Source organism: Prinia subflava, chromosome 2 (assembly GCF_021018805.1).
Source record: "Prinia subflava isolate CZ2003 ecotype Zambia chromosome 2, Cam_Psub_1.2, whole genome shotgun sequence".
Taxonomy (NCBI): domain Eukaryota; kingdom Metazoa; phylum Chordata; class Aves; order Passeriformes; family Cisticolidae; genus Prinia; species Prinia subflava.
The window spans coordinates 101,418,340-101,432,024 of record NC_086248.1 but is presented as its reverse complement, the minus strand read 5'-3'; the positions used below and the strand labels follow the sequence as shown (position 1 = coordinate 101,432,024).

At 41.9% G+C, this 13,685-nt stretch overlaps 1 long non-coding RNA gene across 3 annotated transcripts in view; it reads left to right on the top strand.

Moving 5' to 3' along the window:
* Positions 1-8,258: 8,258 nt before the first annotated feature.
* LOC134547799 (uncharacterized) overlaps positions 8,259-13,685 on the top strand; it is a 180,488-nt gene continuing 175,061 nt past the window's right edge. For 2 of the 3 annotated variants that reach the window (XR_010079608.1, XR_010079607.1), the window contains exon 1: positions 9,451-9,583. This is a non-coding gene — a long non-coding RNA (uncharacterized LOC134547799). Of the gene's footprint in view, positions 8,514-9,450; positions 9,584-13,685 lie in introns of those variants that run through there. The other variant, XR_010079609.1, reaches the window with a different exon arrangement.

Here is a 13,685-nt window from a genome sequence, read left to right as displayed (position 1 = left end):
ATTTCTCCCTAGAGTCAGGAGAGGCTCCTTAGATGTTTAATCCATTGGGTCAAAGCATCTCTGCTGATAGAGAGAGAACTAAATATACCTAGGGTAATGGTTTTCCTTTTTAAAAGTGTGTTATTTTCTGGGTGCTTGTTAAAAAGCCTGTGCTGATATTTGTAAGGGGTGCTGCTCTTTTGCTCTTTTTTTCCTGGAAATACATTTCCTGTTGATAGCCCTTGGATCCTCCCGGGAGTCAGGAGTAATCTGTTTCATATCCAGTAAATATTCTTGGCAGTGTAAAACTCACTAGAACCATTTGTCCTGCAAGACAATCTTGACAAGCCATCCATGAAGATAGCTTAGTAATTATTAATTACAAGTCAGGAAGAGGTGGGGAATAATGTAAAAGCTCTCACTTTCTGTTTGGTTTTGGTGGGTTTTGGGGTTTTTTTTGTGTGTTTATGCCAGGGGATTGGAGAATAAGGGACTCAAAAATAGTCCTGGTCTGTGGTGTCCTGCAGCTTGTCCCACCCCTGGCTATTCATTCCTCTTATCCATTCAAAAGGGCATTATTTTTCCTTCCAAAAAAGTTTGCAAAGTTTCAGTTTTGTCCTGGTTTTGTGAGAAGTTGTTTGGGAAAGGCTTAGCAATTTGTGATTGAACTGAATTATTTTCATTTAGCCGAGGTTCCTTGAGGTTCCTTCTTCACCCAGCTACTAATTTCAGAGCTTGCTTGTCCTTGTCCCTCTCAGATAGTCCCGTTTTTGTTGTTGTTGTTTTGTTTTTGTTTTTTCCCTGCATCTATTCCTGTCTTTGTTGGTTTTTGGAGTGATTATGATGGGACTGGAATGAGGGCGGGTAGACAGTGCCATAGAAGACTTCCTTTGAGTGACTCTGCTTTGTTAAGATTTATTGCTTTTCAAGTGTTGTGTGCATGTGAGGGATGAAAAGGAAATGTTGTGTGGGCCATTCCTCTGCTTCATTTGCAAAGAGGAGGATTCCGTTCAAAAGGAAAAGGTACAGTCAGCATACAGCTAAAGCATCCAGCATTAGCAGGTGATGGCTGGTAGGGAATCACCACGTGTTTATCTACCATAATTAGCAGGTACTAATTTATACTATATTAAGAAGTTATAACTTTGTTTATTCCCTCTGTTGACATGATCAGACAAATCACAGTAGATCTTCTTGTTCCTGCCTAGGTCTGTGTCAATATCCAGCCATCAGCAAAGTGTGTTCTCTTTCAGGATGTAATTGTCTTAAAAACAACTGTCAGAGCTGCCTCTTAATGAGCCTTCTTGTTAGCACCGTGGCTGGCACTCTGCTTCTCAGAGCACAGCACTATGAGGGGTTGTTCTTGTACTGGAGGTGATGGCAGCTCTCAGCAACAGAGGAACCCTGAATTGCCCCATGCTGCACTGAGTGTTTGGAACACCTTTGGCATGATCAGCCTGACTTTGTGCTCACCGCTGAGAATTTCTGTGTGGTGTTTTCAGTATGAGTAAGAGACACCCAGTACAGAAAAAGAGCCAAATTTAAGCCAGTGTCAGCTAAACAACGGGACAAATTTCACCATGAAAACTCTTTGGCTCATAAGAAAAACAATCTGTTCCTTACCTTGACTCACCTGTCAAGTAATGCACTGAATGGCCACTAAAATAGTTCCATAGCCTTCTGAGCCTCAGCAGAGGGAATGGCATGCCATGACGTGCTGGGGCAATGAGGCACTTGGTGCACTGAGCTATGAGTTTGGGGGATACATCTGAGGCTTCAGCCTGGTCAGTTAGGGGCAGAGCACGCAGTGAATGTGGAGTCAGCACTGCTCCAGCTGTGGGCTGTGAGGCAGGAACCAAAGATGGGATTCCATGACATTGACATGGCTTCAGCTCTCTGCAAACCCCAGCTCTGAGGCAGACTGGGTTGCTAGAACAGCTTCTTTCAAATAGCTCGTGGAATTCTTGCTTTAAAGCAATCACACTGCTTGTCTCTATAGTCTGCCTGTAGTGTGACTTCCTGGATGTTTATGCCGTGTCTCTGGAGCTAAGTGGCATTTTACAAAACCACTACTCCAGACCGGGAAATAAAGGGGAAATAAGGCACTGTCCTGTGTCTAGTACTTCAGGCAAGCTGAAAGGCCCTATTTATTTTAACTCTATGACCTAAATAATACTGCTGCAGATACCAGCATTAGCCTTTTGATCCAGGGTCTTTGCAGCAAGAACAGCAGGCTGAAGGACCCTCTTTATTGGATATACACTCAGATATGAGGATCAACCTGCTACTTACCATAATTCTTTTCTTTAATAAAATCTTTCCTTTTTTATATTTCAAGTTAATCCAGACTACACCCAGGTGTGTCCTTCAGCTCCTATGAGTTAAGCTTTCCCTGATAACACCCACCAAAGCTCTCCTCAAACCCTTCAGTTTCTCACAGCAATTTTTCAAACTGCAGAACTCCACTTTTCCCACACTTTTGAAAAATGTTAATGGGGCCATCAAGGATCTCTTCAGATGGGTACAGAGGGGTGGCAATGAGAAAGAAATTTCCTAGGTGCATGGGTCATGCTGGAGGGATTTCCAGGCAATGGGAAGCTGTTACCCAGGATTTAACACCAGCTTGATAAGCCTGGTTTATTAGCAGAGCAAATTAGCTCCCTTCTGTTCCCCCATTTCAAATGGCTGTACCCCTGTGCTTGGCTAAGCCAAGCTTCCCTCCTTTCTTCCCTGAGTGGAGGAATTCAATGTGTTGGGCAAGAAGAGGCCTGAGGGAAGGAACTACACTCATTTTTGGGGTATTGTCACTGTCTCAACCTTGTAGTGCTCCCCAGAGCCTCTTGGGGCCATGTCACCCTTAACTGAGTGTGCTCCAGGCTCAGGAGTTGTTCTCTATGGATAAGAAGGCACAGAGATGCTGACTTTGGGATTTTCCCCAAGCTTTGTGTTAGAGTTTTCTTGTTCTGGTGTCCTTAAATCCCGGTAATTATTTTTAATGGGTACTTTTTAAAAAAGAGGATTTGATTATTTTTGCCTCTTTTTTATATCTTAACACCAATATCTATGTTTAATTCTTTAATGGTATCTATTATGGGAGACCTAAACCCTGTTTTTCATGCTACTTAATCTTACTGTTTCATCTAATATTTGGTATTAGACCTCACAACATCTTGTAAATCAGATTAGGTAGAAACAAATATAAAGATGGAAATGTCCTGGATTCCAGTCTTGTTTTGCCTCAGACTTAATTTATAAATCTGTTCTTGTTAATAGCACAGATGTTGACAGCTTTGTATTTTAATTATATTAGTATAGTTTATCTACATTTAAAGCAGAAACCATCAAACCCCAAATGGAGCTAAACATTGTCATGTGTGAAATTTATAATTTATTTAATAAGTTTTCTTTGGCCTTAACCTAAGCTTCTAACTGCAGTTTTATCTATTTTTACACTGGCTCTGATTAGTAACTCAGCTTGTCATTTGTATAATAGTGTTGATTATCTTTGCTTCTTGAAAGAAGTCAAGTAATAAATCAATTTCTTTGCATACAAAGAAATAGATGAAATGTTCCTTTAGCACAGAAGGTGTTAATTTTAAGAATGTATGCATATTGCCCTTGGTATATGTCTGTCTTGGGTTGAAAAATGTAACAAAAAATGTGTATTCTATTTTCATCTGTTGAAACCCATTGGGAGATATTGTTCTCTCCTGCTCCACCCATCTTACTCCCGCACCCATTCTCCTCTGAGGGACATCACCTGTGAATGGGCCATTTAAGGCCTCTCACATGACTGAGAGCATTACTTCATTCCATTGTGAGATGCTCCACTCAGTAGGAGCAGCCAAAGCCTTTTCACCAGCATAAAACCTGCAATCCCAAACACTAATGCAGCTGGTTTTCCACTGAATTCTCGGAGGAAGACCGGACCCATCTTGCCAGCACTGGACCCTTTGTTCTACAAGATCATCTCTACTACACAGAACAACATCTGTTACTCCAGGAAGACTTATTTGGACTTCTGACACCCTGACAACAGGGTGTCAGGTTGTATCTCTGACTTTGTCAGGGTTTTCTAGGACTTTTGTTTGTTTGCTTGTTCAGTTTTTTTGTACTACTGCATTTGTATTTTTTCTTTTTTTTTTAAATATTCCTAGTAAACAACTGTTATTCTTATTACCATATTTTTGCCTGAAAGTTCCTAATTGCAAAATTGCAATAATTTGGAGGGACGGGGGTTTTTACATTCTCCATTCCAAGGGAAACTTCAGTTTTCCCTGACAGATATCTGTCTTTCCAAAACAAGACAATGTCATCCTTTGCTTTAGTGCCCCTCCTGAAAGCCAAGTGAAGCTGTTCTGAATCAGATTTTAAAAACTGATTTATTTGAGGAAACTGGGGGGAGAAATGTACTCAGAAATAAAGACTTTTCAGTATTTTAGTGTGATTAAATGCAGAATAATTAAAGCATAATTCAGGCAATTTTCAAAATTAGATAGTCCAAGTTTGCAAAATGTGTTTAAACTCTGGCCCCTCAAGCAGAGGATTGTGAGGGTGTTAAATAAGATGGCACATCTCTGTCCCAGCTGGATCAATAATTGAGTTGCTTTTATGTCTGCCTGTCACAGACGAACAAGTAGATAAATGGTGTGAATTTCTAAGTAATAGTTACAATACCAGCTGCCAGGAGTGTTCCTTGCTTCTAAATACAGAATCTGCTTGAGTGTGATGCCTTCCCTGAAGGAGGGGAGCCTAAGACCCCCTGGTTGCAAGATGCTCATTCAAAGTGAAGGTGTGACACCTTCAGGGCATTGCACAGGATGTGGAGATGGGGGTTTCTCTCATCTGGGAACCTTAGCTGCAGTCTGTTAAAAAAAAACCCCTCACTAAATAAAAACAAAGGTCAATAAAAACAAAGCTTGTTTTTATGATGTATCTGCTTTAATTTGCTAAGATAGATCTTCTGTGGTGGCAAAAAAAATCCTTGAAATCTGTGATCTGACCTAACGCTTCATCTCATTTAGGACAGTCTTGAAAAGTGATGTGAGGGGGGTGTTGGTTTTTTGTTGTGTTATCTTGTTGTTGTTTGTGGGCCATCCGTGCAGTCTGTAGTCTGGCCTGGATAGCTGCAATCTTCCCAGAGAGAGAGGTCTCGCTAGAGAAACCCTTCAGGGGTCTCGGGCAGTCTCTGGCCACCAGGCAGCCCCAGCAAGGAACAGCCAGTAGCTGCAAGTGATTCAGCTCTTAGCAGTGACTTCAGCTCTGCCTTGCAAGGTTCTCCCAGGCAGACTCAGGAACAGAGAAACAGAAGCACCGTGTGGCAGATTCCACAGGGTAGCCTTTATTGTCCAGCTCTGCAAAGGGAAGCCACTGATGACTACTCCCTCCCCAACAGCGTAGGCTTCGGGTATTTATGGGGGAGGGCAGGGGTGGTACCAAAGGGGAAGGACCCATGGGTTTGGAGAGGTATATCAAAGCATTATGGGTGCCTTGTTCTGACTTGAGAGAGAACTGTCTCATTTAGGTCCTCTCTCCCTGGGAGGGGTTCAGGTGAGCTTATCACATTCCACTCAAGGGACATCCCTCCAGGGCAGAGGTCTGGAAGGTTTATCCACCTCCACAGTTGTGGGTTTTTTTGTTTATTTGTTTGTTCCTTCCTGTTTTCTATGGAGAAGGCTTCTGGGCTGGGAAATGGGAAGCACAAGCTTGCTGAGTTTAGTAGGAAGCCCCACATTGAGCTCAGTGTGTTGAGATGCTGAGAGAGGGCAAATTGTGGCAGGGACCCGACGAGTCAAATCCCTGCCTCTGCTGCTTGGAGCTCCCATGCTTGGAGGGCTCTGCTCTCCAAATCAGCTGCTTCTTGTGTCTTCTCTCCCCTCTGAGAGCCCAGAAATCTGAGCCTCCCTCTCACACAGCAGTTATAAGGAGTAGAAAACTTTTATAGGCATTAGCAGACCAAAGAGCTGCTAGGAATAGGGAAGAAAAGGAAAGGAACAGGGAAGTGAAGGATTTCCTTGCTTGTCATTGGTATGAGGCTGTTGTGTGAAGTTTAGATGGCAAGTGCACAGATTTACATGGATACCTACACCTTGGAAACTGCCTGACAGCCTGGGTACCTCTGGTCCCCTGATGTGCTTGTGTGTCACCATGAGATCTTCCTAGTTTGCTGAGTGTTCATACTAAAGTAGAAGGTTGCACCTTCTCACGTTCATTAATGTAAACAGAAGATCGTGATTTGTAAATATTGCCATTGTTATGAATTCCTTCTCCAAGAGAACGGGCCGGGGGGGGTTGAATGACAGCCTCCTTGACCAATGTGGGTGAGAGGTAGGAATGCCCACTCCAATCCACGGTCACCTTGTGAGAAGTATAAAATAGGAAGGAATAAACAAGGCGGGATTTTCTCCGCTGCTGCTGCTCTGATCAACCCAAACTCTGGGCTCCAGTGTGTCTTTTTTGCAAGGCTCACAGTGACACTTCTGCATCATGTTAAACCCAGGGTGTTTCGGCTGGGAAATGCCCCAAACACAAAACTACATTTATATCTCCCTGCTTGGGAAATATGCATCCACTTGAATTTTAAATCTGGGAAGCCTCATCTGCATTTACCCTGACAGGTAGCCTTGCTTGAAATGGACTTCATGATGAATAAAATGTGTTTGAAAGGGAGTAGCTCACTGTCTGGTTTGATTTTTGGGGTCTGGCAAATATTGTAAGGGCCAAGTGGGTGCTATCCTTGAGTTTTGATGCCTTTGTTACATCCGTGTAGTGAGGTGAGCTCTGAATTTCTGGTCACCTTGTGCTGAGTTGCTCTCCTCTGTCCTCCATTTGTACTGGCAAAAGAATGCAGGAGGAAGAAATTGCTAATAGAAAACAATGGAGCCTAGAATATCTGCAGGGCACGGAATTTTAAGCAACACCATGGGGCACTGTGCATTTGCAGTTGGGCTTACTGCAAACCTTTGTAACTCAAAAACTGTCCCTTCACAGCTAATGCTTCTGCAGGCCCAATGTTTGTGGTGATGTTCCTGCCTGTGTCACCTTTCTATCAAAGAGCTTCAGGTGATTTCAGGTTAACTCTCCCAGCTGCTGCGTGACAGCGCAATAGGCTTAACAGTGGAGCACAAACTTAATTATTTTCTTTTAGCAGATTTAAGGCTTGAACCCTGCCTGAGCAGGGCAAAAAGAGAAACATTTTCTTGCTGTATCTCCAGTGCATGGAGGATGCTCTTCTGTTGGAAAAAGCTGCTTGTACAACAGTGGCAGAGATTTCTTCCTGAAAATAGGAGCCTTTGTGCTCAACAATCTAATTTGTCATGCATTACTGAAAAAGAGTGCGTGAAAGAAGGGAACAAAATTCTGCTTTACTTTGTCTGCTTACATATTAAAAGATTTGGGTTTTTTTTCATCATATAACCATAAAAAACCAGAGTAAACCACTTACAGGCTTACCTTGAAGGCTGTAGCACTTACTCATTAGTATTCCACTTGTTTTATTCTGTTTGAGCAATTATTTTATCTTACTGGGTCATCAGTTTGAGAGCAATTTCTTGACTTTCAAACTACTATTTGTCTCTTTCAGACACACACATTGCATATATCTAGTATTTTCAAAGAACCTCTGATACTAGAAAAGCAGACAGAATTATTTGCTCGGCATTGTACATTGCTGAACACTTTGTCCCCTCTGATTCCTTATAACTGCTGTTTGCATGGAGCACAGCCTCCACAGCAGTATCCATGAAAAGTTTCTGCATCCTGCACTTTTCACAGAAAATATTTGGGATGAATTTATCATAAAGAAAACTGCTGACCAATGAGACTTCTGCTCAGTTTTTGGGAGGTTTTGGGATAATTCACAGAAGTCTGCAAGACAATAAAAGGTAAAATCTTCTAGTAATTTTCCTTTCTAATTTTCTAAAAACAGAAGATTGGTTTTATGTTTCATTGAGTAGCTTCATTACTCATAGAAACATAGAACAGTTTGGGTTGGAAGGGGATCTGGAAGATCATCTAGTTCCAACATGCCCATGGAAATGCCATTAGCTAAAGTGAGTCAAACATTTGTTGGAAATTACTGATCTTTTTCTCTGATATTATTTATAATGGCTACATAAGAGTGCAAAAAAAAAATTAGGGATGAATTAAAAAAGGGTATTTAGTTGATATCTGTGTGACCCACACCAGACAGGACTAAATAGCAGAGCTTAGGGCTGGTTAGTGCCTTGAACAAATCTGTCCTGCTGAGCCTGAAGGCAGCACGAGCATGGTATGGAGAGGCTGTGCTAAACATCACCCTTCCTCCTGCAGGGCTACGTTGCAGCAACTCCCCAGAAGTGCTGACCCATCCTGTCAGTGTTGGGAAGTTCCCCAAGTATACGGTGCTCCCAACAGGGCACATTTGCCTAGAAGTTCTGGAAGAGGCATAAACACTGAAAAATGGGAAAAGGTAGTGGAGGTATAAGGCAGACCTTCAAGTGATTAATCAAGCTGGACATAAGGAGAGCAAGTGAGTGAGTTTCTTCTCCTTCAAGGTGAGTAATGTGACTTTTTTACTCAGTGTATGCAAATTTAATTAAATGGTCTCTTTAATTAAATTAATCTCTTCTTCTCTGCCTCATTAGTGCTGACAACAGGTCCCTTCCCAAGTACCTGCTGCGGTAGAGATCTGTGGGTGGTCGTGGGATTTGACACTCCTGGCTATGACAAGGCAGAAACTGCAGATTCTGGTCTGGTAAAGGACCTGTTGAGATGCAGCCCTGACCATCTCACCCTGCCAAGTACCCCTGATAGCAAACTGATGAACCATCACAGTTTGGACATTTATAAGGAAGTGCAGTGACTTGTTCACCCATGGCGAGGGGGTTGGAACTAGATAAGCTTTAGGGTCCCTCCCAACCCAAACCATTCTATGATTCTGCAGGTGGTGAATAAAGAAGTCAATCCAGCTTCTTGATTTAGGTGTTTGGCTGTGTATTTTAATTAGGAGCCTTTATCTCATGGCATTTGGGTTGCCTCAGAGAGTAGCAGAAACAGTGGAAATTAACCAGAAGAAGCAGCAGCAACAAAAAAAAACCCCAACAAATGCCCCAAAACCCAATTAAAAACCCTTCCAAAATACTAAACTTTGCAATTCTGTCTTCCAATTAAATATTGAGTCAAAAAAGTATATTTTCCACTAGCTCATATAAGTGTCTTAATGCCTGAAAGTGGAGCTTGGTTCTCTGTTTCTGCATAGTTGTTTTTGGACAAATGTTTATTGTGTTATATCTGAATTAAAACTCTAAAATGTGTTTTCAAGAGACAGCAAGGGCATGGTGTATGTGTAGAAGAAAGGATTACAGGTGACCTTGCTCCTGATAAGTCACAGTTGTACTAATTACCAAAGAACAGGAACAGTCTGGCCCTTAATGGGTCACAGCTGTGATTAATAAAGGTAAGTGTGATAAAAGGGGTGGGTTAGCTGTTAGAGGGAAGACGTTGAAGAAAGAGATGCTGAAGGAAAACCTGGAGGAAGAGGACCTGGAGGAGGTAGAGGAGCCCTGAGGAAGAAGGAATGATCAGAGAAACATAAAGAAGAACAAACCAAGGAATAGTTACTATTGTAAGAGATCTTCTGTGAGGTTGATCTGGGTCTGATGGGGTTAGAATCAACTGGTCTGTTGGAGCTTGCAGCCATAATTGAGCTAGGTAAAAGCCCATGGTCAGAGACAACAACGAAATACTTGCAGTCATGTTCCAGCAGGAAATAATCAGCAGTCAGAGTCTGCAGTTGGACCCTACAGTAGGAGCTTGCTGCAGCCAGAGTCAATGAATAGTTGGAGTCAGGATAACTGAGCTGTAAGGAATAAACTGGGACTCTTTTTGTTGTTAAATAAGACTCCATGTCTCGGCTCATTTCTGCCCCTACGGAGAGGTCTGCTGCAACGTCTCAGGATAGAAGCGGGAACAGAGGATATGTGTTGGAATAGGAGCCCAGCTGGAGTTTGAAATAGGGATTGAAGGCAGCATCTCATGTCATTTATGTAAACTCCTGTGCATCCTTTCAGTTAGGATGGTCCCTCCTGTGCCTTGAGACTGTGTATATTCTGACAATTTTACGTGCAATTTGGATTATGTGGGTGCTGTGTTCTTATCCCTTGGAAATGTCATTGTAGGAAGGTCCCCCAGCAAGGACCCTCTCCCCTCTGTAGTGTGGGATTATTTTAACAGCAGCTTTATTTCAGATTCCTAGCACACAACCCTCCCCCAGGGTAAGGATCAAAAGAACCGCATGGGATAGGGTACAGGAATGTTCCTGGATAAACCCAGGCAGGGTGGTTCTGGCAGGGGTTGGGCTCTCTGCACACTGCCAGCTTGCCTTAGCATGGGGGAATTTGGATGAGATAACATCGCTTACTGAGCAGTAACCAGGGATGAGGGATGGCAGGACTGGGAGCTGGTGCTCAAGACTAGCCTTAATGGGCCAGTATGGCCAAAGGAGATGAATCTGCTTTTTGCCTACTCATGTTATATGTTTAGCATAAGATACAGCGTGGTTTTCCATTTTAATTTCTCTTCGGGATTTTAGAAGTTTGGCACTGTAAACTGGTGCAACTGTCTAGTTACCTGTTTGCGGCCAGTACTGTTTTTAAAATGCTGACCAGAATTCTGTGAAGCAGCAGTCTTTCTCTTCATTCAGTACTGAATGCAGCTTGTTTGGGATTCCTGTTCTGTCTGAGGTAGTCCCAGTTATTTCACATCCAAAGGCACCAGCCTCACTTTAAGATACGTTAACTGAATTTCCCAAACTGCTGTGGTTAAAAAGATCCTATGTTGTGATGCTGCATCTATTTGCAAAATCTGAAACTACCCTTGTTTGCAAGCCATTTTGCTTTCCCGTGCTTCACACCTAAGACGGGAATGAAAATGAGGCAATTTTGGAGGTTTCCATGGCTGATGTTCTCCTAGCAAAGGCTGTGACCCATTCCCTGCATGCCACCTGAGGCAGGAGCATTCAGGTGGGCTTGAAAAATGTGTGGTTTTGCCTTGTCAGTCTGTCACCATGTCTGCAAGATTGATAGGGTATGGTCGTGAATAAACATATGGCATTTATGTGGAGTCTCCCTCGAATATAAAGCAATCTAGTAATTCCTGAAATAAAAGAGAAGTGTGGGAAGGTGAAGATGGGAGAGTCAAATCCTGGCTAACAAGAGGTTATTTCTTTGGAAATAAGCCAGCCCCTATATAAATAGAAGTAAGGGCAGGTAATGAAACAGAAATTAGGCACTTAATCCTGCTCTCCTAGAGGTTTTGTGTCAAAGCTGTAATTAATGTCCATGGAGGGGGGTGGATGGGTGGTGGATCAGCCTTATAGACCAGCGCCATAGCCTTGTGATACCTTTGTAGTTATAGACATTGCTATATTTCCAGCAAAGGGTTTAGCTTGTGGCTCAGGGAACCAAAAACCTGATTAATAATTTTTCCCCAGAGAGTGAGGAACCATATATTTTTTTCTCTTATCTCTTTTTCACTTAAAGATGAAACTGGCATTAGCTGCTTTTCTCTGTTGTAGCTTGGAGTAGTAGTTTATATAAACTATACAGATTAATAGAGGAATAAGGTTCTAAGAAGAAATCACCCCACATAGTAACACAGAGGGTTGCTGAGTGATCCCCCCACAGGCACACAGATAAATCTTGTAAGCTAACATGTTAATACTCTGTGTATAAATTCTGACTTTCCTATAAAAGTCTGTTCTTTTTCAATTTCCCTTGAGTTTGCATGTGCACTGCCATTGTCTGGAGATAAGCCCACACAATCGTTTAAGAGGAAATTTTTGGTGCGGGTAAAATGTCCTGTGATGAACTTCTCAAAGTCTGCTGTGCTTCACTTCCTTTTTGTCTTCAGAGCTGGATTCAAGTTCTGAATTTTCTGTCCAAGTCTTGACTTCTCCAAGGCTCAGTGATTTTTACAGTTCAAAGATTTAGGGGTTTAGCTGGAGATGTTTTTCTGTTGATTTTTTTTGAAATAGTTTCTTCCGAAGTGTCTCTGTTGCATGCCTGCAGCTGAGAGGCACATATAGTGTGACAGGAAAAAGTCCTGTTCTGAGTCTGGAATGTTGCTTCTTCAAAATCAAGGATGGTTTCCTTTCATAATGCATGACAGGAAGATCTCCCTTATTTTGGTCTTTTTAAGACCACAACCCTCTCCATTCTACAAATCCTCCCTTATTTCCTTTCTAGGAACCATAAGAGGGTTTTTAAGGCTCACTCTAATACTTTCTAGAGCTCCATCTGGTTTTGCTTTCTAGGCTTCTCCCCCTGCTTTTTGATTTCTCAGAATTTTCCACAATTTGTACTAACCCATTCATTTTGCTTTCTCGAAATTCTGCTTTTTAGCACTGCTCCTTGGTACTTTCTGGGAATATTTTATGTTGTCTAGAATTCCTGGGATGCATCTGTAGTAATTGTCCACATTTTCTAAGATCATACCAGTTTAACACATCTCACCCCAGGAACTTTCTAGATGGATTATGCCTCCCCCTATGTCTCTGGGAAATCCCCATGTCTTCTTTCCCTTTCTTTTTCCTAGGAATGTTCCCAACCTGCTGCCTGTAAATATCTGTTCTGCTTTCAAAGCAATTCCTCATTGCTTTCTAGGATTGCCTATATATAAGGAAGTCCTCTGAACTTTCTGAGAGGAATTCCTAATTTGCTTTGTAGAAATGCCTTATTTGCTTTCTAGTGGTTTGTATTGTGTTTGCTTTTCCAAGGAAATACTTATTTTCTTTCTGGCAATTCTGTTTCTTTCCAGATTCCCTCCATATCTTTGCAGGAAATCCCTCAGTTGCTTTCTGACACTTGCTTTGCTAATAACTTCCCCTTGCCCTCTAGGAAGCCTCTCCTTTTTAATAAATTTAGTCTCATACCTGGGAATTCTTCTCTGCTTTCAGGGAACTACCTACTGTGCTTTCAAGGAATTTTCTCTTTTAATTCCAGTAGTTCACCAGTGCTACCTGGAAAGTCCAGTGTTCTTTCTAGAATTTATAAACTGCATTTCTTTTCCTAGAGGGTTTATTTTGCTCTTCTACTTGCTTTGAATTCTCTGCTGCTATTGAGAATTCATTGCTTGCTTTTCTTAGAAGTCTTCATCTATTTTCTAATAATTCCTTTCTTCCTTTTTAGGACACTTTTTTTTTTTGAAAGCTGCCAAAGGGATACTTCTAAGTAATTGACCTGTTTTTAAAACCTGCCTTTATCTTTCAGAGAGTTAGAATTCATCGGTGTTTTTAATAAAAAGTGGCTCAGAGAAAAGTAAAAATCAGGATATCCTGAATTGCTAAACAAGTGGAGAAGCAAGTCTCAAAAATCCTTTATAGACAGATTTGAATCTCCATGCTTTGAACTAGAATTTCTTCATGTCAATAAACATGTGCATGCCAAATTGGTTTTGTAAGTGCCTCTAGCTCCAATTTAACTTGAACCTTAGCCAGGGCATGTCAGATGGTAGAGTTAAGAGTACAGCATTTTTAAACAAAAAGTGAAACCTCCTTTTTCTTCATGTAGCTGCTTTACCCATTAAGAAGGCTCTGCTGGCACAACAATGCCAGTCAAGGTGACAGCTTGGTTTTGGCACAGGGGCAGAATTCTGCAGAATGAGCCTCAGCTGCTAAGTGATTAGTGCTCAGTGACACTGAACACTTTTAGGCTGTGTTAATTTTAGCA